Raw genomic sequence first — 21,963 nt, 5'->3', positions numbered from 1 at the left:
ATTTTATTTTTGAACGTTTTTTAATTAAAGCAGGTTTTGATTTTGGTTCACCAAATACTTAATACTTAAAACAAAATTACCCCCCCCCCCCACGGAAAATACCCCCCGTGAAAAATGAAACTTTCAAAATTTGGGAGTGTTATTTGAGTTTTTTTTTTTTTAATTTCCGTAGGAGAAAGGAATTTTGATACTTGTGTCTTATACGCCACTCCCTCAAGTTTACGATGTGTAATATTCGAGAACACACATGTTTTTTCGTTATTTTATTCTTTACTTTATAAATAAATTTGGTCTATAGATTTGCATATTTGAAGGGGGGGGTTAAATTATATCGGGTCTGCATGCAAAATGTGTTTGGTTTAATTATCCTGCATATTAGATAGATAGATAGAGAATCGTATTTTAAAACCAAATATACGGCCATGAACATAATAAAATAACATAAATACTTAACCAATTAAAATTCTGAGATAGCCATTTTGTTCAACATATTAGAAAATATAATAAACCATTTTTTTTTAAAATTTTAGTCATTAAAGTGCATTCGATGTTCGGGCCTCGGGAAGGCTTAGTGGTGTTGTCCGTGCCTTAATGTGTTCCAAAGACGGGTAAGAGGGGCGTGTAGTGGTGGTGGTAAAGCTGGATCCAATCTATACAAATTAATAGAAACTTCGAGTTACTATTTTTTTTTGGGGGGGGGGAGGCACCAGAAACGAAATAAAAAAAAAAAATGTCAAATAGTTATGTACTCCCTTATGATTTCTGGGAATACTTCTGGTGTACGCTGTTGCTATGGAAGTAAAGATTAGCATTAAACCCCAGAATTAGCAGAATTTATTTCGTATATGAAAGGACTATCCCTTCCTCATCCACACCTATGCCTCATGGTCGCAAAAGCTTCAGAGGGTGCTCATTAGATCGGAAATTGAGAGTTGAATTACTTTTTTTTATAAGTCGAAAGTGTTTGTAGACCAATGAGCTGCGGCAGGGGGTGGGGGTATTTTCTGAGGGAAAGAACCTTCAACGGTTGAGGTTGAAAAATCTTCCAAGTATTGAGGTTAAAGTTTAGAGAGTGTTGACAGGTATGTTAAACATGGGCACCGACAAGAGGAGGCAGGGGGGCATGGTCCGCCTGGAAGTTTGGGACTCTAAAGTAATTATAAAGTAACCAAAGGAAAGAGAGCAGAATAGGCAAAAACCATGGAAAAATATTTGTTGCCCCATTTTTGACTGCCATCAATAGATAGTGATCCATAATAACGAAAATATCAGCTCTAATTTGTGACTGAGTAAACCCTAACCAGCTTTCCACAAACATTTTTTCTATCCGATTTGATTGGAGTAAAAATTGTTTTTGTAACTAGGCTATTGTTTTGTTTATTTTTTGTTGCTACTTACTTTTTTCATTTTTAAATACTTTTAATTTATTCGAAACACTTTTTCCATTTTCTTTAGAAAATTGTTTTTCTCAAAGTAACGTTAAATAAATAAAATAAAACAAGCTTGTTCAACGGAAAGTAAGGAGCAATATTAAAACTTAAAACAGTTGAATAAACTTGTTTTTTCTGATCGTTTTTTAAATAACACAGGATATATGGCTCTACCTCCAAGGAGAAATCCTCCTCTCCATAGGAATATTCTTTGGACAATTCCATCTTGCCGTAAATTTACCTCGGACAATTACCCTTACCATCTCGACGCGAAAATTGAATCGGCAAAGAGAAAGCAAGACATATAAAGAAATTTCGTATATGAATTCTGGAAAATTCACCCAGTTTAAAATTTCTTCTGAAAATTTCAACCCCTGGAAGCTTTCCTCTCCATTGAAAATTCTCCCGGCAGAAAATTTGTCCTTCCTGCCCCAGCCGAAAAATGTATGCACACTTCCCAATAACAAATAAAACAAAGGGCATTTTTTATTTAACTTAAAAACTTACCTCCAGGAGCTGTAGGGGGTCATTTTATCTCAAAAGACAGTTATTGGACCTTTCATCTATTTTTAAGATAACAGCAATCTCCAAACTTTGTTGACTATTTTGGCATTGAAATGCACTCTCCTGGTCTGATATCCCTCAAACCAACACGGTAAGGGGTGCAACCCAAGGCCATTTTCAGGGGGACCCAGGGGAAGGTCCCGTGGGGAAGTTAGTGAGGGGGGACAAAAATATTTTTGTCGCCATAATTTTATATGGTCAACAAAAATTACTACCAATAGGAGTTTTTCTACTGCCCCTTTCTCCCTTCCCAAACCATAAAAGTCTAAGGTATGTTATGTACTTTCAGTTTTATTGAAAAATATATGTATCTCTAACATAGTGATTTTGTTTTTCAAAAAATAAACGACAAAAAGTGTAAAATCAATATAATAGTCCGTAAAACTGTAAGGAACTATTGAAAATAATGAACATTAATTCCAGGAAGCTCAGCATTTTAAGTATTTATTTCACTGTAATTTTTATTACAAAAAACTGTTTTATTTTACTGTAATTTTGATGTATTATTGAAAATTTACCAACATTATTAGAAAAACGATCAGAAAACAAATAAAAAAAAAAAAATGTTTTTCAACTGAAAGTAAGGACCAATGTTATAACATAAAACAAACAGAAATTATTTTTGTATGAGGAGGTTTTGCTCCTCCTTGATACGTTGTTCTTTACGCTAAAGTTTGACTATTTTTAATTGTTGTCCCAAATTTTCTAACGTTGTCTCCTGAAACACAAGGGTTACTTAATATTAGAATGAGAAGCTTTTATATAACTACAAAAAAAAAACTTTGCGTGTTTGACAAGTTTATTGTCAAAGCAGACACCGCTATTGTTTACTGCTTCTACTGCAACAATTGTTCTTGAAAAAATTTTATATGTATAGTCTGGTTTATTTTTATATTGTCAACAGAAATTACTACTAAGAGGAGTTAGAGTACTGCCTTGTTCTCCTTTTCAAAACCATAAAAGACTAACGACTTTTGTGTACTCTCCATCTGATTGAAAAATATATGCGTCTTTAACAGTGTGCTTTTTTTTCTCAAAACATCGACGGCAAAAAAAAACAAATCATAGGCAGCGCAGAAGCGGTGCCTAAGTAAACAACGATGTTGGCACAATGTTTTTTTTTTCAGATCAGAGGGATATAGTAAGAGTCAGTGATAAGAGAGCAGCTACCCTCTCCACCCTACCCACACTACGTGTTGTTCTAAAGTGCGTCAACTAGAAATAATAAGATACACCTTCCATTCAATATAGTTTAAATATCATATAACAAGGCTTTTAGGGTTGAAACAGACCCCAAAGATTAGGGTCAAGGGTCATAGTTTATGCCTAGGGGGTATTTAAGGTTATTATGGAAGGGATGGCTGTTTAACTTCATAAGAGTCTCAATCTTTGTCAATGAAAAAAACTATTTAAATATAAAACGAAAAAAAATTAATCACAAAAACTTTTTGAAAAAAATAAGTTTCAAAAAAAAAATAAAGAACTCCATTAAACCAAAAATGAAAAAAGAATAGAATAAAATAATCTACCAAGAATACAACTACCATATATCATTATCAATAAATAAATGAAACCCAAAACAAACAAAAATTAAAACAAGTCAAACTTATAACGAGCAGAAATTAACCTAAGTAGGGTTCTAAACTCTATGCTTTCTAAAATCTAGAGTATAAATTATACTTTACTGAATTTTCTTTTAAGTTTTTCACTTTTATAATTTTAAGAAATAAAAAGTAATTGAGATTTTAAGGAATAAATATCAGCATATGTATATTAAACTAACAATGCACATTTTTTCAGTAAATTCATTTGAATTTTTTTTCAGCAAAGTTCCAAGCCATTGAAAGAGAAGCAGTTTCGTTCCCTTTTTTAGGGGGATTTGACATCCAACTGCTCTCTAGTAATGGTTTACTTATTTAAGTTTGGATCCCCTTTCACGGACTCGCGGATATAGTTTTTAAGACAATGAAATACTTGTATTTTTAGTTTCACTTTTAATTTCTATTCGTATGATGGGTCAAAACAAGAAGAAAAGAGGCTCTCGTGGCACATCCATCAACATATACAAAGAAAAAAATGAAATTCTAAATCTTGAAAAAAGAAATAAGAGGTATTTGAAAGAATGTGAGCTAAAAATGGTAAGTACAATATGTAAATCCACAGATGAAGATGAACAACAGGGAGTTAAAATCAATAAGGATGGTTACCAAACACACTTTAAAGCAAAGGTGTCAGAAAAGATTGATACCGAAGGGAACTTTGAAAATGATAAGCTGGACATGGAGTTCAAGGAGTGCATGGAAATTAAAGAGTGCATGGACATTAAAGAGTGCATGGACACTAAAGATTGCTAGGACACGTAAAATGTTGACTACCAAGAGAATATGGTTGAATGTTTTTGACTGGAAGTAAAAAATAAGTTCCAGATTAATGAAGACTATGATGAAAACAATAAAAGAAATCCAGAGCAAAAAAGTAACGTGAACAAAACGGTATACATAACCAATGAACTATGTGAAGACAAATACCGGGGCTCTTACAAAACATAGATTTATAGTACACAGCCAGAGAGAAATAAATCGGATTTTATTAAGCCTTCTCTGAATGTTTGTTTTTTGTCCAAAAAAGTACAAAATTTTCAAAATGATCGACTAAGTGTAATTCAAAGAATACATGACACCTCATTTCCTAATCCAGTGGACCCATATATTTACGAAACAAAGAACTTAGCACTTAGATCTACTAAGGCTGCCATAATCTTAACGACCACTCTCGAAACTGGTATATCAAAGTTTAGACTCTGCAACAACAAAGTTCCAGCCTCTCCTCGTGCAGATAGTATTTTTTCAGTATGTTCAGATAGTTTTGAATACTTACAAGACTACAAGGCCAATTGTTACCGATATAGCAGAAGTTGTGGGGGACACTCATTATCTGTACCCTCTGTTCATCCAAAATTCAGACAGAGAGTTAATCAACAGATGATTGAAGGCAAGATGGTTGATTTGAAGAGATATATCTTTAGATATGAACAATGTGCATTCAACCGTCCCTTTGAGCATTGCCTATACACAGTAATTCATTATGTTGCTACTTATGACAGAAAATTCAGTTGTGACACCCATGGACACCATAAAAAGAAAGAAGGAATAAAAGCTATCCCTTTTGTTCCTTCTGAGAAATCTGTATTAATAAGAGCCACAAATCTAGCAAAAACCACAAGAATGACGCCCCGAGACCATTTCCATAACGAGTTGAGAAAGACAGTGACTGAGCTGCAGACAAATGTTCCAAGAAGTCAGCGGCAGGTAAAGGATGCATTTTCTTTGGCCAGAAAAAGCATTATATCCAAAGACACATGTAACATGATTCGATATCTTATGACGGAAACTGATTTTGTTGTGACAGAAAATATTTTTGGGCAAGGAGAAGCAGCCTTCACCTGTATATCAGAATTTACCATCATAGAAGTTGATTACTTTGTAAAACACGATATCCCGATAGTGTTCTATTCTGATACCAAGTATAAAATTGGAAATTACTGGGTTTCAGCTCTGACATTCCGATATCCTGACTTTGACCATAAGGGGACAACACCTCTTATTCCAAGCGCATTTTTACTTCACACTAATAGATCAGATGATTCGCATGAAGAGCTGTTTATAGTTCTAATGAAGAAAGCACCAAACGTCAATTCACTGAGAAATAATTTTGTGAGTAATAGAGAAAAGTGTACAGAGACTTCAATAAAAAAAATATTTCCTCTTATTCCGGCTGCCCATTGCTGACTAGACTATCGGATTAATGCACAACATACACTTCAGAAAATGGGGGCATCTAAAGAGGACATCAAGGTAGTTCAAGAAGATATTCTTCAGTTGCTAAGATCAAAAAGTGAACATGAGTACTACCAAATAAGAACTGACAGGCTCGTGAAATGGTCCATCCCTGCATTTACCTACTTTCGAGATAATCTGGAATCTGACATGTTGAAGTATGATTGTGCCTTCATCGTTTCCCAGATTTTTTATTTTATTCCAGTCTCTGGAGTAACCAACAAGACCACAGAGTCATTCAAATGCTGTGATTAAGAGATTTATACAACAACAGCGAGATCTACCACTGGATAGATGTATCTTGGGTCTTCTGCGTTTAGACGATGAATATAATACACAGGTGTCCCGAGGATATAGGGGAATATAAGATTATAGACTCCTTGAGAAGTCACATAAGGAAAATGTAGTTCATATTAAGAAGGAAGAAAATCCACTTGAACCGAGGACAGAAATTTTTCTGCGTACGGTCCAAGACGAAGATGCATCAAATTCCTTTTGCGAAGCAAATACGACAAGAGAAAATCACCAGTATAGTAGTTTAGTTGACATAGCAGAAACTCTATGAAGAAAGGGACATGTTACATTTTGCAACGAAAATCAAGTGTATCTTATTTCAAGTCTGACTAGAAATAAGTTTAATATTGTAACACCACGAACAGAAGTAATTACTGTTAGAGGAAATAAAATTGTTACAAAGGGTGCTCAGCGGAATAGCTTGCTTGAAGTTTTTAATTGTTGTTGTAATTTTGGAATCCCTGCGTGTCCCTGCAAACTAGCAGTTTCAAGATTTCGAGGACTTGCAATAGTAACAGCAAAACCAGTTACACAGCTTAAAACACTCAGGAAAGTGAAACGGAGATCTAAAAGGTGCGTGACGGCAGGAATAAAAAGCTCATTGACCATTCAGGACTGTTATGATAATAAACCGGCAGCAGAGTCTCTAGCAGCCAAGGAGTTGTCGTCTACTGCTGATAGTGATTATCAGAATGAGGGGAGTTTTTCACCATCAATTAATGAAACTGCGAAAGCTAACTTGAAAACAAGCAGGGAGCAGAATACATTAGAAACGGGTTTCAGAAATAAAAAAAAGAAATTATTGAAGTAGCTTAAAAAGTCACTTAAAAAGAGTTCCAAACCCCAATGGAAACGCTCTGATGGGAATCCTAATTCAAAAGTTGCAAAGCAAGTGGAAGATGCACAGTTTATGGAAACTGTTCAAAAAAGGCTGCATAGCCCCACTCAACTGATGAAACCCCAAAAAAGGGTAAGGAGACCGAATCTTTCTGTTGAAGCTAACCAGTCTATAATTCCTACAGCCCTTTGTCATGGTTACGCGTTTAAAGGTCCCATTAGGGATTTCTGAGATGAATCAAAGCAAGAGATCCAGCATTTAAAAAGACTTTTTGGAATAGTGGTCAAATCTACCGATTGTGCTATCGTAGAAAAGGCAGAGAAACTAGATTGGTGGAAAGATATTGGTTTTTCCTTGAGGGACATAAACAGGTTTCCTATTATCTTTCAAGACCTTGAATCACTGCTGATGCCTTGTACTTGGCTCAAAACTAAAATTGTTTGATACCTTGTGAATCTTGTAACTTCTAGCTGTGCGTCAGCTAGAAATATCGATAGCGACTCTACTTTCAATTTAACAAGCATTGATGCTTTGAATACTTACCCAGAGACGCCTAAAGAGAGTTTTAGTGATGTTTCGAATGATTGCAGTGTTTTTTCTGCTCAATTTTGTGTCAATATGTGTGTTATAACGAATACGGAGTCAAAGAGTCATTTCATTTCAAGAATATATGATTTCTCTAGGAAAATTTTCCATCTTCTTGATATCCAGAAGCTAGTAAGCAATACTCAGGGGAGGCTAGCTGTTTTCAATCTAAAAAATCTGATGAAGAAAATGAATAAATGCTGAATAGAACTTCATATTGGGTCTTTTAGAATAGCTTTACAAGTAAATTCTTCAACCTGTTGGTCTATTGGTGTTAAACATTCCCAAAACTACACAATTGAAATAACAAAATTGGGAAGCGCAATGTCAATTGATCTTCCATCACCTTCTAAGTACAAGACGTCAAAAGGAAGATCTACGCTATCTAAGAAATTCATAGATACATATAACGAGAATACTGAAATGGTAAATAAGAAAACTATTGAACTAATCAATAAATATAGAATCAAATTTCCTGTCCAGGTACTTGAGTCTCTTATAATATAGGACGAAAGAGCTACTTGTTATAAATGTTGAGAAAAGATGACAGAAAACAAGCAACTCACATGTGAGAACTATCCAGCAGTTGTATGGAGTGAAGGATAAGGAATGTCCTGCAGGGACTTATGCAGGCTCTTTTTTGTCGAAATAGGAAAACATACACAATAAATTAGTCAGACATACCAACACACAAAGAGAGGCAAACACAGTCAGACAAACAACACAAAAACTCCGAAAATACACTTGGGATCAACAAAAACGCTTAAACAGACAAGCTAAACAACGAAACAGCAAGAATAAACATCCTAAATCATATTTTATAAGCGGAAAACTTCTAAAATACACATATAATTATAAACACATCTCCCACAGACACTCCAAACTAAAAAAGTCACAAATAGATATTCTAACTATTTCGTTCTAACATGAACTTCAGGAAAACACTTGGAAAAATAATTAAAGCTAACAAAGACATGCTAAAACACGAAACAGATAACCTAAATAACTCCTTCCAAAACACTCTTTGAAACACGCAGATGGCTACAACCGAGAAGCTAAACCGTGAGAAAGCACTATTAAAAATACTAAATCTTAAATTTTCCAAGGAAAAACTTAAAAATACGAATTAAATCACCAGCCGTGATAAAAAAGACAATGTAAGCCTAGAAACATATAAACTAAACACCATCCATTAAAAGTTTGCAGCAAAAACTTCATTCAATTGTTCTCAACAACAACTACAAAAACGACAATATATACCATGGAGCAGTGACACTAAACATCCTAAAACTTACTTGTCAAACGAAAAACTTGCAACCCATACTTGGAAAAACCAAAAAAGCTAACACTAATAAGCCAAATCAAGAAACAGAAATTTAAGCATCTTCGACCAAAATATTCTTTGAAACACCAACAACGGTGTTACGAGCAAGATCTACTACGAAAAAGCACAACTGAACATCCTAAATCACACTGATCAAACAAAAAATTACCAAAATACACTCGGAAGCATAATTCTTGCCAATAAAATGTCTGGAGATACGTTGGGTATAGTAGTTTTCTCCAGAAGGTATATTGTGCCAGCCATTAAGTGCCATGGCGGAGCGAACCGCCTTGGACTATCATGTTCTATCAATGAAACATCATGTTCCCACTGTTCATATAGAAATACGTACAGATCGGACATACAAATACAAGAACTCATTTAATAGATGATGACGGGTACCAGCTGGTGCCACTAGAAAGGTAGGCCTACATTGTGCCCTGCTGGCGTATTTTGTCGCAATTTCTAAGAAGAAATGCAATTGGGAATTTTCATTAATATTGAGCGAGCGAGTGAATAATTCTTTAAATTTAAGTCTAGTTGATACGTATGCTTTGATGAGAAAGGTATGAAAATGCCTTAGGAATGATAATTTATACCAGAAAGGTGTCGTTTGACAACCATTGAGTGACAAATTGGTTTGATTCGCCTGTGACTATCACGTTCTACCAAGGAAATGGTATATTCCCACCGTTGAAATAAAATTACAAATTAGGTTTCTAGTGGTAAGCCAAAACTGCTACCGGGTCTTGGTAAAAAATAAGGGCCACACTACTCACTAGACGGCAAGCTTCTCTGGCGACAAATATTGTAATGAAATGCTCACACTTACCCATCCTGCTCCGTAAGCATAGAGTATTTCAGAATCTTTTTCATGATATACCACGGTCCATGGTTTGGTAACGTGATTGAACGGTCAAACTATTAAACCTTATACCAAGAATGCATCCACACTGAGTGACAACTTAAACCTTTAACTATCTCCTCGGAAGGTAAATGGACCCTCTGTCTATGTAGTCAATGATGGTATGCCTCGCAAACGTTTTCCTACTACAAATACTATTCTCTCAGCCTTTCTTTAGGCTGCTAAACTCCACCTAGGATAGAAAGTCTAATATTGTGAATCAACTTAATTCAAATGAATCAGGCCAACTTTCTTCCAATGAATCAGCTTTATGCCCTTTATTTTAATTCTTAATAAGACAGACCACCCTTTTTATCTAATAGTAACTTTATCTCTGCTGGGTCACACGTTACCGTGCAATTGAAACCTCGTGGTTTTGAAAAAATGCGCAGACAAAGAAATGAAAAATGGCACTGCTAATATGAAGAAAAAAATAATCGTTTCCACAGATGGGAAAGGGATAAGTACAGAACTCAAAGGAAAAAAGAAACAAGGAAGGACATTTATCAGGAGAAAATACCCAGGACCGAAGTTTCCAACCTTGATTTATTGAAACATCGAAAAACATTTAAGAGGTAATGATAGGTTTAAAATAGCCCTTTCTTTCATATCTGATATAGTTTTCAATGCCTTATAAATAATGTGTTTTAATAATGTTTTTAAATTATTTATCAATAAAACTTTAATTCGCAATAAAAAGTTTTGGTCCTTTAGAGTTCTTGTTAAAGGATAAATTTCTAATATATTGCGCTCATGCTGTTTAGTAATAATACAAGTTCATAGTTGTTAAGAAGAGCAATCGGGCCCTTGATAGGAACAAACTGGAATCATGTAGTCAAGATCTATCCTTCGCAACATGAAGTGATATCATAGGTGTAGTGCCTGATATGTAGTATTCTAGTTCCTGATGAAGTACATCGAGAGGAGACTAGAATGAAGGTACGAATTGCCAAATATACCATCAACTCTGCTTCGCAGATAAGTGCTTTGCCTCTTTGTCATAAAATCAACCCGTCACTCCTCTCATCCGTATGAAACATGCACTCCAGAGCAAAAGGGTCCATTCTATAATGCAGTGATAAATCCAAGTTGCGCAACCAGCACTCCAGACGAGCCTTTAACACTTGTCTAAAACACCTATCATCAGACCTCATCAAACCCGCCACTAGGGAAGTATAAAACCCATCAAAACTGTGAATTGAAGAGTGATTTAGACCACACGTTGACCAGCTCTCAACAGACAGATTCATCTAGAACAAGTAATATTTTATATTACCGTCTAACCCGGAGTTCGCTTTCCCTGTGCAAGTGTTGAAGATAAATATTGTTCTTTGTTGTTTCGCTTGCGTGTTTTATGTTATAGTAGCTTGGGTCATAATAAAAGATTGAAATCAACTGCTACATATACTCAATTTCTATTCATAATTGATTTTAGCTTCACCATAAGTTGAAGTAAAATAGCTTTTTCTTTCCTCATCCCAACTCGCCACACTCTCGTCTTAATTTATATTTGGGCAGGGTTAGTAAGAGGTTGTCAGTTTGTAGTTTATAGATAATTTTACACTCGACAGTTTGTATGTATTGTTTATTCATTATTAATCTTGTCTTAATTAACCTTAGACTATTATGTATTATTAAGGTATTCGATTCATTATAAAACTATTCGAATAGTATGTTAAGCAACCCATATAAGATGAATATTGCAGAGCAGACAATGTACATAAACACATCGTTAGGAAAAAACAAAATTTTGTACTTTATAAATATATTTTATTCGAATATCTTATCATTTAAATTACGGATATCAAGATGATTTCACAATAAGTATCATATTTTTTTCAAACAGACAGGTACATTAAATATTAATTAAAAACTGTTAAAAATAATAAAATAATCTAAATTTTGATCAGTTTCACTGTTTATTCATAAATAAACATTATTTTCTATAAAAGAATTTAACATTTGATTTTACCAGAGTATTGAAGATTAACTTTAAAATATTGTCAAATTTTGTTATCTTCCACTTTTTTCAACTGTAGTTCAGAACGGTTCATTCAATGTTCTAAATCATTATAATTTTCTGATTCTCAATTTATCTCATTTCTTATTCAGAGCTTCCACGATCTTAAAATTAACAAGAATAATGACAACAACAGAAACCAAAAAAACAAATGTCGCTTATATTTAATTAGAAACGCAGGACTAAGTTGAATCTCAAAGTGTCATTACCTTTCATTACCTTGCTTGCACATTGAATACAGTTTTATCGCTTACATCTTCCTTTGTAGTTGCAGTATTTCGCCTTTCCATTTATTATCAAATGAATTTAAATTTTTAAATATGTAATGTTCATTTTTTTAAATAATACACATATAATTCACAAAATAAAAACAAAATCAAAATCGCAATAAGTTTCGCCGTAACGTTGTAGGGACGTGGCACCATGGTTATGTTAGCTACGAACGTTTCACAAAGAAGATAATACTAAGGGTACGTGTTTATTTGAACTATAATAATTCACGAACAAAAACTTCTTTTTCCTGTGTGATTACCAAATTGTGTCTCTCTGGTTAACAAATTTTTTCTTATATTTATATCTGACACCATAGCGGCTAAGCCAACTGAATCTCTTCATTATTGAATCTTCTGCCTAGTTTATCCGAATTACTTCAAAAGTACTATAGAGTAGCGAAAAGTCCTATGCTTCATTAAGGAATTTTTAGTTGTAGAAATGAAATGCTCGATTATTTAGTTGTTTGTAAAGTTTAGCCCTTTTTCTCAAATCACAACAGCACCCACATTGTCGTACAAGTGCGTCAAGGAATAGTGTTAAATCCTATGAGAATTATATTTGATCGCGAATCTCAAAATTATTCACAAAAACTAATCAGCCACCAGAACAGAGAAATAAGATACCTCTTGGTCAAGTTGCAACCGACCCAAGTGCCATAAAGATACTCTAGGATACTGATTTCTTTTGCATAGATAAAAAAACCACAGATGACCGGCCGGAGTAGTTATCGGATGGTATATTATAGCCATGGGTCTATGAACAACCCAACAAATCCCAGGTAATTTAGTTGTTAAAAGGACGTTTCTTTCAGTATCTTTTAATTAAATGTTATAGCGCGTCACCCAATATTTTCAACTCAAAAAAAAGCCACAACACCATGCCAAAATAATACATCATGGTAAAGTTGCAACTGACACAATTACCAGACATATTCTCTCGACTGCAGTTCTCACTGAGAGTGTTCACCACACAACAGATGAATGGTTAGATTAATTAGTTTTCGGTATTTTATAGCCCTTTGTATAATTACACCCCAACAAAAACCCTGACGAACTAGAGGGACAAGTCCTGTTCTTTCCGTATATGTTAGAAATATGATATAGCTCTTCTAATAAATTTTTAATAATACGCATCATACACACTACCAGCCAAATAGGATACATCTTTGTCCAGTTGCACCAAATCCCAGTGCCAGAAATCGCCTATAGTACGCAGTTTTCGCTGACATTTTGGAACAAACAACAGATGAACGGCTTGCTTATTTAGTTTTTTATAAATTGTATAACTGTGTGTTATATCACACCACAACCACAAAGATAGCACTGATAGGCATATGAAGTTTTTTTCATTCTCTCTGCAATAAATGTGTTAAAGCAGAACAAGAAATTTCCAAAACAATTATCGTACACAAGACGATGCATATAAGATACCTCTTGTTCCATTTGCACCCTACCCACGCAACAGGAAGAGTCACGAGCACGTCGTTTTCTTGGACAGCTATCAAAAAACCACAAATTACCTTCATACTGATTTATTTTTTGATATTTTTTATCCCATGTTAGGATATATCACGACAACTTCACAGGTCGCACAACTTGGCTAGTGAATTGACTATTATTCTAATTGCCCAAAATGTTAGCACACACCTGCTAATTGTTCAAGAATAATATTTATACACACCACAAGTCAAATCAAATAAATCAAGGTACTGATGCAAGTGAACCAAGCAACATAAATTGTCTTTAGAACATAGTTTTCCATTGACGTTGTCCAAAAAACCACAAATGAAAGGCTCAATTATTTATTAGTCTGGAAATTTTAGCCCATTGTCTTATATCACCCCAAAAAAACCCAGGTAGGACTAGTGATCGCTCAATTAATACGTAGTACGTCATGCTATATAGCATTATTTTATTGTATCAAAAAATTATAAGGAAACTAACATAATTAAATATCATGAGAGTTCTTAGATTCTAGAAAGGGACGAGCTGCGATATGCTTTGGTTTGAAAGTGGAAAACATAGACTCTCAATTCGAAGAACAATTGGTAGTTTCCGTATCCTATCAAGATTTATGTTTTGAACAGGACTGGAATTCCTCATTGCTTATCAAAAGTAATCCGGATTCGATCCGGGACCATAAACCTTTTTTATACTCCATAAAATATGTGCAACTAGTCTGATTATATTTTACCCAAGTTTGTTTGGCATCAATGGTATATGAACCGTCTTCTGAGCTTATAGTATCACTGTTTTGATTTGGTCACCCTTGGGGAAGAAATTAAAGAAACAAAGTAACATGCATTCGAGATCTTTCTTGTGGTAAAAATGTAAAATTCCGTATTATGGTGTATAGGGCCTTGAAACTTATAAAGTAGGGTTATCAAATATGCTGCAATATGATGGTGTAATTTTCCTTGCAGGTTCCCTGTGCAATAAGTGATTGTTTGCACGCATAATATTACTTTTTGCATATCACGAATAAGTTTAGTACCTAAGAACAGAGCAAGTATGATACCTCGTTAGGTCAAGTAACGCATACTGACTTTAGCAACCATAAATATTCTCTAGGACGCAGTTCTACAATATGAACAGATTATCAGGCTATTAAACATCCAGGAGTGTATATAGGTAGTTTTTCGGTTTGAACAATTATTTAGTTGTCGGTAAATTTCAGCCCATTTTCTCATATCACCCCAAAAATAACCATGTAACTCTAGTAGTACAAGGAAGTGTCTTTTTTTGTGTGTGCCAAAAATGTGTCCATACAACACCCAAAATATTTAACAACATAATAATACACCAGACTAGAGAAACCTAATACATCTTGGTCCAATTACAACCGACCCACGCAACATGAAGAGGTATTAGGACATCGTTCTCACTGACAGTTTGCAAAAAACCACAAATGAAAGGATGGCTTATTTAGTTGTCTGTAAATTTTAGCCCATTATCTTATATCACCCCAACAAAACCCAGGTAGCACTAGTGGGCTAATTCGATTATTAGGTAGTCTTATGCCCAATAGCATTACTTTATCGTGTCAAAAAATTGTTTGCACGCATCACCATACTCATTTTCAAACACAATAATAATACCCAAGAACAGAGCAATAAGATAGCTGCTCTTGCGTCGAAAGTTGTCAACTCGACCCAAGATCTGCCATAAATATTCTGGCTAGGACAGCAGTTCTCAAATGTTGACAGTTTGGCCAAAAATGACCATTCAAATGAAATGCTCGGATGTATTCTAGTTGTCGGTAAATTTTAGTCAACCATTTTCTCATACTTCAAAACAGCTTTGCCAACGAAGTTGATTCATATCGTGCACCAGTTTTGTTTGGCATCAATGGTATATGAACCGTCTTCTGATGCTCCTAGGAACACTGTTTGCGATTTGATCACCTCTTGGTCAAGCACAATTAATAGAAACCCAAGTAACATAGCATTCGAGATCTTTCTTGTCAGGTTGCAAAAATACACAAATTGCCGTAATTATGGTGTATAGGGCATTGAAACTTATAAAGTAGGGTTATCAAATATGCTGAATATGATGGTGTAATTTTGCCATTGCAAGTTCCCTTTGCAAGCTGAGTAATTTGTGAATAATAATATTTTTTCTTGCTTCACGGATGAGTTTGCAGTATATAAGTTTTTGTAAGTATTTATAATTAGATTAGAGTCAATAACGCTACTGGTTTTGCAAGCTAACTTATATAGGTCATTTTTACAATATGAAGAGATTATCAGGCTATTGAACATCCAGGGGTGTATATAGGTAGTTTTTCGGTTTGAAAAATTATTTAGTTGTCGGTAAATTTCAGCCCATTTTCTCATATCACCCCAACAAAACCCAGGTAGCACTAGTGGGCCAATTAAGAGTCTTTCCTGCTCTGTGCAAAAAATGTTAGCACGAATCAAAAAAATTTACCAACACAATCCTCATACCGAAGACCCGGGCACAAAGATACTTCTTGGTCAAGTACCAACTGATACAAGCACTATCAATTGACTCTATGACCTTGTTTTTACTGAAAAATCGCATAAGACATACATGAGATGCTCAAATATTTAGGTGTCGGTAACGTTAAGCCCAGGTTATCTTATAACTCACCCCCTACCCTAGTTCCACATGTGGTAATGGTACGTGTTTTTTTTACTAGTTGCCATCCATGTTGTCAAGCCTAAACAAAAATAATAATCACCCTTAAAATCAACCACACTAGGCAAATTGAATACCTCATGGTCAAGTTTAATCAGATACACGCGCCATCAATAGTCTCTAGGACTTCGGTTTCCACTGACAGCGTGAAAAAATCTACAGATGAACGTTTGTATCATTTAGTTGTCGAAAAATTTCAGACATTTTTCTCAGATTACCACAACAACTACTATGTAACGTTAGAGGTAGATGTATTATTAGGTGGCGCTTATTGCCAAATAGCAATCTTTTATCACATAAACAAATTATATGGACACTGACCTTATTAATTTTCATGAGCTTGGTGCTATTCGAGACAGGGAAGAACAGGTATCTGGTTTGCATCCAAAGATATCAAAAGTGAAGCAAGATTTGAAAACAAATTTGGATTGTCCGTAGCGTAAAACTGTTGATGTTTGGCCAAAAAATAGCCTTTTAAATGAATTTTAAAAAGCATTCCGGTTTTAATAAAGGCAAAGCCATCTTTTTATACTCCTAAACAGCTTTTTCACGAAGCTGATTATATCACGCAACATTTTGTTTTGTATTAATGGCATATGAGCCGTTTTTTGAGCTTATAGGATCACTGTTTAGATTTCATCATCCGCGGTAACTAGATTAATGAAACAAAGTGACCCGTAGTCGGGATCTTTCTTGTGGTAAATATATTAAATTCATTCCTATGGTGTACAGGGCCTTGAAACTTATACAGTAGATATATCAAATATGTTGGTTATGATGGCATAATTATCTTTGCAGGGTCCCTTTGCAGTGAGTAATTTTTGAATAATAATATTTTTTTTTTGCTTCACGGATGAGTTTTGTATATAAGTTTTTGTAAGTTTTATAATTAGTTAGGTCAGTAACACTACTGGTTTTACAAGATAACTTATATAGTTCTTTTTTACAATATGAAGATATTATCAGGCACTTGAATATCCAGCGCTCTGTAAAGGTATATTTTTTGTTTGATCTACAGACTTGAAAGGTTAAATTCATAATATGACTCCGTTCCTGTGTAAAACCAATTTAGACTAAAGTAAGATTCTGACACCCAAAAATCTTTGACCACTCGGATATTTCAAACGATCCGTGACCCAGTTCATATTCATAAAGTTATATATTCTATAAGACGTAGGGATATTAGTTCTAGTGTGTTTAGTAGTTGGTTGGAAGGGTCGGGAGAGATAGATTGGAAAGTGGTCTGACACGTCAGAGAATATTATTTTGGAGGACAGGTGGTTTCCCAAGGAAGTGGATACAAATTTCTTATCATTTACAGCAATGGTAAAACTCATTATGTCAAGTCTAGTAGGAAAAAGCGGGTTCGGAAGATTAACACTTGAGATAAATGTTTCAAATAAAGTATCAGAATCATTATTAATGATTACATTTATTAAGTTGCAATTCAAGCTGTTCAAAATTATTTCCTTCTTTTGTGGTCAATTAATAAAACTAGAAAAGTCATCAAAAATATTACAAAAGAACGGTTTCGGACATGAGGATGGTTTATAAAACAATGAAAAAATAAAAGAATTGTCGTCAACACTTATATCAACAATTATTGAATAAATGCATCTATTATTTATAGGTTGCGAGAATAAGGATTCACAGTGTAATAGCCTGGTGAATTTTAGACTTGACTTGATGTAAAGAGAAATGCCACCAGAGGACTTGGTTATTTTTCTTTCGATATGAATAGCTTGAAATCCAGGAAGGGAAAATTGATTAGTATCATCAATTTTTAAAAGCCAAGTCTCTGTTATTTCAATTTTGATAAAAGGACAGTAGCAGTTATAAAAAATCAAATTTTTCAAATTAGTCTAAATGTGTCGTATACTTTTTATGTTGAAGTAGATTATATTAATTTTGGTCTTTTCCGTTACCTTAGGTTTTACATTTTTTACAAAATAAAGTGTCGAGATATTCACAGTTTAAACTGCCCAAGGGGCTCTCTGGGCTAGCTAAGGGGCTTTTGCGCAAATTATTTTGGTCATCATAATAGTTAAAAACAGGATTATCGCACAGTGATAATTTCTTGAAAAATGAAGAATTTTGCATAGTATACATCAAAACATCCATTTTTGTTTAATCTTCATTATTTGCTTATATAAAAGGTTGAAATTTTTCTGAAGCCGACAAATTATCATTGATGTTACTTTTGGACTGGAATATAAAGTGCTCCGTTTTTTTCTTAGATTTCTTGATTTTGAATCGGGTACAGGCATCGATTTGATTATCAGTTGAGTCAACAGGCTTAAATAGCTTGGATGTGGAATATATGTCCTTTTTGATGAATGATACTTGAGTTATTTATGTTTGCAATATGTCATCACATAGGAGTTTGTTGACAGATTGCTTCTTGAGAATATTTGTGGTTCTATCTTGTTCATCACAATACCTCAAAAAAGTGACTGGATGTGAGAGAATTTTCAAGTCTTTGCCATTCATGGCAAAGACCTAGGATTGGCTGAACAACATAATTTACAACACCGTACCCCATGTCGAAGTTACCCATCTAGCTGAGCGGGCTGGGAGAATAAGTCTTTTTTAAATCAGTTCTCATGCTGCTTGCAGTGAAGACAGTCATACCTTTTTTTATACTCTATACTCTTTTAACTTTTCAGCCGAGGTTGAATCTAAAGAGATTTGTAAATGTCACATCGGTAAATCTTGGCTTTTAAAAGTGGGCTTAGCCCATCCAATCACGCTAGTATATACGGAACCGTTGTAGTACTCATAGAACTCCTACTAGTTTGGGCCAACAAGGGATTTCTCCTCCAGTAAGTGATATAGCAACCCCTTTGTACCTTTTTTGCAATTAAAAGTTTTCAACCCAGTTTGTTAATCCTCCAATACCAGGAGACCGCATTTTCCAAAGTCCCAAATATAGAAAATCCTTCATATGTCCAGCTCAAGTAGTTGATGTCATTTTAACTTTCTACTATCAATTCTAAGAGAAAAAACCATGTGTATATTATTTATGTTTATTTTCAGGCTTTCTCATATGTTTGTTTGTTTTTTACCGTGTCAGGATTATATTTTACTAAATGATATATTCTGAACAGCTTACTTTAGGAATTATTTATCCAATTATTTTTTCAATAACTAATTATAGCAAAAAAATATTAGATGACACATTGGTTCCATAAGTGCGTGTCTACTTACTTAACTTCTTGGAATAAGCATATTAAATTAATAGTGACAAGTTAAGATTTATTTGTTAACATATAAAAATGTGTATTTTTTATCTCATATGAAGCTTGACTCTAATAGATTTATGTTAACTTTATAATATTACTGTTTTTTTGCACCAATTTCCCTATTATCTAAGTACAATTGTTACATTACTGTGTAAGCTTTGGTTTCTTTGTAAATAAAGTATTTATAACAAACCAAGCGGTAGTCGTAATGCAATCATGACTTCCCCTTTATCGGTACCATAAAACATAGCAAATAAAACAGAAAGCTCAACTCAATTTTATTAGATTTAATTAATGTGGAGGAAAGGATTTTTAGTCATAGGAAGATTGTCTTTTTTTAGATTTAAGAATTTTTCTATGGATTGTATAGCAATTCTAAGAGAGCCATCACCTTTGTCTATTTTTCTAATCTTTAACAGAGACAAAGACCAGTATCGTGAGTTCGTCATAGTAGGTTAACAATCAGTTTCTCATTGATGTATCAAAGAGCAGCCTAAATTTCCTGCACGGCTCACTCAATTATGGCTAAATTTTTGAATAATAATAATTTTTAATTAGCCCCGTCCCCAAAACAAAGTTTATATTTACTTTGTGGCTCTTATAAGTAAAATTTTTTCGCTACCATATATATCTGAAAGGCCAAGAACTCATTCAGATGCAAAGCTATCTGTAAGGATACTTGTTCGAGTTACGACTATATAAATAGTTCACATATTTATACTAATTACCAGAGTTTGTGTTCAAACATATACAATATATGACCATAGTCAAAGATTCAATTTCTAATTTGTGTTTTTTTTTATTCTATGAAATTTCCATTCTTTTTTGTTTAAATAAAATTAAAAAAAAATTTTTTCAATTGAAAATTAGGATCAGGATTAAAACTAAAACAGAACAGTAATTATTCCATGAATAAGAGGGGTGAAACTTTGCTCTTTACTTTGCTCCTCGATACCTTGCTATTTATGATAGTTGTTTTTGGTCCTTTTAAACGAACTTTTTATCCTGGTTACATGCGCTTTTGGTTCCCAGCCAAGCGGATTCGTGTACGAAATATAGGATCCCTTGTCAGAAAGGGTTAGGATTTAAATCCTAGTGCATTGAGTTATTTGGTTTTTGATGGGGTTTAGCGTGGTATGAGTCAGTATGCCTAGTCATAGTTTACCAAGCTTCAACGGAGTACCGGGACAAATCCTGGGAAGGTAAACAGGAAATGAGTCTGAAAACTCAGGGTGGATGGCCGTTATCCCCTCTTGCATTTTCTGGTTTACAGATTGTGAGATAGAGTTCAGCATCGCCAGGGCGGACCTTAAGGATAAAGAGCTGCATCCTTTATCTTACGTTACCCTTTAGGTTTCAGAAGTTGCTCTTACAAAGTTGGGACAAATTGTCCAACTCACTTAGATCTGAAATAATGTCCCGTTGTTTTCAGCTAATGACTGTTCCTTACTTTTTTTTTATTAAGTTTATGTTCATTTTTAAAATAATTACGGTTATGCTGTTGTTTTCTCACTTACCAATTCCCTTCATTCAAGTTACCAATTTTAATTACCATTTTTCTAATTTCCCATACCCCCCCCCCCCGTAAAATTCCATCCGGATAATTATATCCCTTCTGAAAATCCCCCCCTTAAAATATTTGTGGACGATTCCCCTTGAAAAATTGTCCTAATAATGCTTTCATTCAAAAAAGACTTAATTTACTTATAAATACTTAGTTTGGTGAAGCTTTAAGCAGGGATTCTAACCTTTATAACGTTATAACAACCCAAAGCAAACCGTAGAAACAATTATAATACATTCAAGAAAGCTGCCTCAGACCCGCAGAGCCGCCTTATTACACCACTGATTATACCTAAGATGTACCCGGGGAGGACCAACAGCAAAATGTTTGATGTTATTAGCAATTTCAGAGTGGATCAGATATAGCAAACTTCCTAGGACACAGTTGTCCACACTATTATAATGTTAAACATTAAGTAATAAATTTTTTTGGTGAGAAAATGTAAACGGGAGTCAATACGATTAAACACACTTTTACAACAAAAAAAACTGGCTACAAAAAGTTTTTTGAGTTACTCTAACTTTCCCTGTTAATGGTATAAGAACTCCGTGTTGTTTTGCGTTATTCTCCTCACTAAAATACGTAGAATATTACGGAAACATGTGATGCAGTATTAAAACATTTTTGAAGCAGAAACATTGATAGAAAGATAGAAATAAATAGCAATAAGAAAAAATGTCTTATTTTGCTTATTAATTGTGGAATTTAATTTGTTTATGACATTATATCATACCAAAATATGAAAGTTTTTGATGATTCTCATATATTTTACTTTATTAAATTTAAAATAAGTTTTACTTTACTTTAAAAAGAAATAAAATCATAATCTGGATTATGAGAATTTCTGTCTATATGCCCTTATGTCAAATACATCTTAGTGGAAGAAAAAACAATAAACAGAACCCTTTTAGATCACCAGTTCACTATTT

This window comes from Artemia sp. Qi Xiang Cuo, chromosome 18 (assembly GCF_049724085.1).
Source record: "Artemia sp. Qi Xiang Cuo chromosome 18, ASM4972408v1, whole genome shotgun sequence".
In the NCBI taxonomy this organism is placed as follows: Eukaryota; Metazoa; Arthropoda; class Branchiopoda; order Anostraca; family Artemiidae; genus Artemia; species Artemia sp. Qi Xiang Cuo.
Note: the sequence above shows the minus strand (reverse complement) of the source record.